A 5,098-nucleotide genomic window follows, 5' to 3' on the forward strand; every position below is an offset into this window, starting at 1 on the left:
TCCAGCCTATTACATAAAACAAAAAAGCTTATTAGTTATTTTAGCAACAAACTGCAATCAATTGCAAGTTGTCGTTTATCTCTCTTCCCACCAAAAATTAAGATTATATTCCTGATTAATGGATACACTGCATCGTTTACGTGTTACACACACCTAATCCGTGTATGCAGAGCTTGGTATGAAACATACAGTTAAGCCTACAATGGGAGACTCACAAAACACACGCACTGTCAAGCATTTGAAAAAATTTGCAAATACCCAGCTCTTACCATGAAAACTGCTATGGAGGCAATGCAATTAATAGAGGTATTTGGATTAAGCATGTGAATGTTTTATTAGAAGAAACTGTCAAATTTGGAAATCAGAAATGCAGCTGCCAAAGTAATAGCAATGATAAAACAAAGATACAAGCAGCATAATATTGCTGCTTCTTCTGACATACACCCATCCCCCTTTCATTCCTTCCTCCATAAATCAAGGCTGGAAGGAAAGAAAGGATGCATTTGCAGTGTGTACTAATGCAGGAGTTAAAAATCTAATAGTGACAGTTAAAAGGAAGAAAGCTAAAGAAGTAATAGTAACAGTGACTGCCATCTTTGCTCCCTAGTCGCATGCTCCCCTTCCCACAATTTCTCCAAGTAGGAAGCAAGCAAGCAAGCATATCAATTTAGTAGAAGGAATATTAAAAAAAAAAATCATAATCAGCTATTTTTAATATTACATGACTCTTGCTCAGCTTTTCCGTTTTTCTTGTACTTCCTCCCACCCCAGCCCACTAAGCTCAGTTCATGCCTTTGAATGTACTATCGAGCACCCTCTGTCGCTTCTGCATTACAAACCCCCTGCCTTTCTCCTACCTTGGTATTTCAACTGCCAGCCCTCTACCTACACTCTTCTGCCCTTACTTCCCAACATAAAACTTCCTATGGAGTAGTTGCAAACTACTCCACGTAACACAGAACCAAATCACTGTTTAGAGAGTCTCAGTACCACAGCTTGAAATTTTGGAGGTCATGAAAAAAGTGGTTATTGCTGACAAAGCCTGCAAACATTCAAAGGAACAGCAGAAAGTGATGAGGATGGATCAGTCCTACCAAGCACTCTGGATCCTATGGTAAGCAGGGCTAACACACAGCAGCATCAGTTGTGATTCACATACCCTTCTCTTAAAAAGCGGTATGCTGCAGAGTTCGGAAGCTATTTTAGAAAACACTAGCTCACAGGGAATCGGTGCAGGATTTAAGCTGCCTCAACCAAAACAAGCAAAGCTTGAAAACCCCAGATATTCACACAATTATCAGCCTTGCTATCACATCTTATTCTCCAAACCATTCCTGCAGTAAGCAAGCAGTTATTCACCCAGGCTCACTATCATCTGGCACTGGGGACATCCCGTGCTCCACAAGGAATCCCAGTTACGCAGACATGGAGGGAATCATTTCAGACAGTCTGACTTTTGCTGGGACAACCTCTGAGTAGGTTCTCTCCTCCCCGGTGCACTGGGCTCAGAAGCAATCACCTGCTGACTATGCATGCTGTGCAAGAACCTGAAAGGACAGTATTTTGTGTACTTTTTAAACAGCTATATCCCACTGCCAATCTCTAGTACACACTGTGGGCTGCGTAGATTGTCATAGGATTGACAAGTTTAGAGCCATAAACGAATACAAGAATGGAGTATGAAGGAAGGACATGAGACGATCAATGTCTCTGCTGAGTTCTCAGGCCTAAGCTAGGACGGCTTCTTCTCAGAATGAGGAATTATCATAAGGAGATTCAATGAAAACAGTTTTTGGTCACGTTTAGCTCCCTGAACCAGTTCTTCAAGCTTTAGATTAGTGCAAGGGAAACGGAGAGAAAACCCTGCAATGCGGTAAAGAATGAACAGACTTTCAGCAGGACTGGCCCAGCTTTATCATCAAACTGCACTTGAAGCTCAAAGGAACAGTGTAGTTCGATCAGCCAGTAATTCTCAATAAAACACCATCAAAACCCCCTCACAACCGCAGCTTAACAAAATACAGCATCTCATCAGCTTAGCCACAGCAACTCCCCACACATGCTCTCAGCCCAAGGCAAGAATAAAGTACAAGCACAGGGTCATTGCTCTGGAGTAAAAGTGACTTAGTTAATGCTCTTTTTTTCAGAGCAAAAGAACACCAAATCCCAACAAGATGATTTGTGTTATCCTAAAAAAGTTTGCCTTAAAACAATTTAAAGTGAATAATTACAAAAATCTTTTTGTATGAATTCTATGAACCCTTAGATGTAGGTGAAACTGCTTCATTTTTCCTGGTAAAAACACCTACCAAATTAGTCCAGCTTCTTGGGAATAGCCAGGCTGTAGTTCAAAAAGTGTTTTCCGGCAAAGACTACTGTTTGAGTTACTTTGTTGCAAAAGCACATGGGGGGGCGGGAGAAATAAAACACTTACAAAGGAAACACTATTCCTAGCCTACAACTCTTGATTTGAACTCTAATGAATTTAAGAGTATTTCTTTGTAAAATAAACAGTAACAATATTCACTGATATTTGGAGATTCTGCTGTTTTCCTTTTCTGAAAACATTTGCTTGGCTTCCAGCTCCTACCGTGTTTGATCTAGCTGCAGCATGGTCAACTGCCCGCAAAAAATGCTGCCATTTTTCCTGTGCATAACCAAGTAAGCTGAAGGTACAAGGAGCAGCTGATCACCACTGGTTTGTCTTCAAAGAAAATTATTTTTCATCTTACAGTCTCTCACAGGATCTTTAAAGATAAAGCTGAGGAGAGCTGTACCTTTTAAATAAACAGAGTAATACTGAAGAACTTCTCATTAAGTGAACAAGGGCAGCAAATGCAAGATTTCCCAATTCCATATCCAGTTTTAAATAAAGGTCTGATTAGTGTACTATATTCTCTAGCTTATCCTTAAAGATGCTTTTTGAATCAAAAACACCAAAATTAATGACAAGAAGATCTACTTCTGTAAAATGTTTTTTTCCAGAAAGACTCTAGCCAATGTATATAATTAAACATGTATTTCAGGGACAAAAACTAAAGCCCCAAAGAACTCTGTATATTCTCCTCTCCATACATACGGTAGGATCATTCTTAGGGCAAAATAAAAAGAGTCAAGAACGTAATACAGAGCATATGCATAATGAGTTCAACAAAGAACTTTAAAGTGATTAAATAATAATCCTTCCTAAATTCAAAATACTGCCACTAATGCTGCTTAGAAAAAAAGCACTGCTTTTATGTAGCACTACTTCCATTTGCCAGCAGAAACACTAATGACCAAAAAAACCCCCGCCACCGAAAAAACCCACCAAAACCCCACAACCTTAGAGAATCAAACACAAACATATTCTACAAAAATTATGTATCCTCTATACATCAGTAATTATGAAGTCAGAACTAAACATTAATTATTTTAGTTGTTTATGAACCAATTCTAACGTGAGTAATTTCTCATCATCTTCAATATCACATTCCTACTTAGTCACTTTTATGCCCAGAATTTATTAATAGCAATCTGAGCAGCCTTTGTCTTGCCACTATGTTACCAGCTTCTCCTTTGATAATTTATATGAACAAATAATTTTAGCCTGTATGCACATACCAAAAGACTTTCAAAGATAGCTGGGAAAAACACAAGTACTATAAGCAAAAAAATCTCATCCTGTTTGCTTATGCCAAGAACAGGCAAAAATGCAGTGTCATTTAGCCTTCTGTGTTGACAACTGCAAGCTTTGGATACCATCCTACGAAACCCTGAGATTTGGAAGCAGCATACCACCTTCCAGCTCCTGGCTTCGGCCTTTGCAAGCAAATCATACTGAAAAAATAACATACTTAAAAAGTAACATTTTTTTCTGGTGACTTAGTTTTCAGACAAATCCATGCCCTGCTCTATTTCACCATACAGCTATAGAAGCATTTCAGCTGCTTCAAGAAGCAGGTAAGGTCAAAATTGCTTTTTTCAGCAGTAGATAGGCCCAGATTATCTAGAATTCAGAAAAACGTCAAGGTGAAAAACCTAATGAAGAAGAGAAGGTTTTATTTACCCCAACCAGAACTGACCCCAACTGAACCTCAGAAGGAATAGAGTTGAGCAGCAAAAGAGAGTCTCATTCAGAATCAGTAGCTTAAAAAGACCTTCAAGACATCAGAGAAACAACAGAAGCAGATTTCAGTTGCAAGAGGCAGGAAAGAACATCTTATAAAATGCTGGGGGGGGAAGCCACTACCTTTATCACACAAAAGAGAGCAATACAAGTAAAACATTACTAAGTTTTGAATATGTGTAACACATACATGTTGTAATCTCAGCTACACTAGCTAAACTGTCATATTTACTGGTTTCATTGTAGTTTGGTTGGTTGGTTTTTGTTTGTTTTCTTTTTTAAACAATGCAACATTTTTGGGCAGCATGGTTGTTTCCAACTATTTCTTAGCACATTTTGGTCAGCCTACAGGGGCAGACCCCGAGGTTGGTCATTAGAGCACAAGAATTCCAGGTCCAAAGCAGTCTTCTCCTGATCTCACCAGCTCCATGAAATCCAGAGAGCTGGTGCTTTTGAGGCTGCAAGTCTTCATCTTTTGTGTTTCTACACAGCAATGCCAAAAGACAGAACTGTAGAGTTTATTGTTCACTGGATTGCTTTCAGATCTGATTCAAAAATTATAACATTACTAAAAATAATCTTCCAAGTAAGAAGATAATTTGTAATCTAGCATGCCAATCACAACAGTCTGTGTTACAGTAAGCACTCAGTATTTATTTAAACATACAGATTTTTAGAGTTCTGCTAATGTTTCCCTAGAAAGAAGAATTGGATTTTAGATATTACAACTTGTTTAAGTATTTAAGTTTCTCAATAATTCAAGCTATTATTAAATGTACCCATCTTAGGAAAACTGAGACTAGTTCAGGACAACATGCCTGTGGCATACCAGGTTGTCAGTGACATCCATTTGGAAAAAATAAGGTAAGAAAAAAATCCAGCTGCTGAAATCTGAAACCACTCCTGCTATGGAATTTCCAAGTACTGTGTGAAGACAGTGAAACCAGCAGAGCATTTTGCCTTCCAAATCATCAGAATGGTTAATTTTTA

This window comes from Aptenodytes forsteri, unplaced genomic scaffold, assembly GCF_000699145.1.
Source record: "Aptenodytes forsteri isolate BGI_AS27 unplaced genomic scaffold, ASM69914v1 Scaffold265, whole genome shotgun sequence".
Taxonomy (NCBI): Eukaryota; Metazoa; Chordata; class Aves; order Sphenisciformes; family Spheniscidae; genus Aptenodytes; species Aptenodytes forsteri.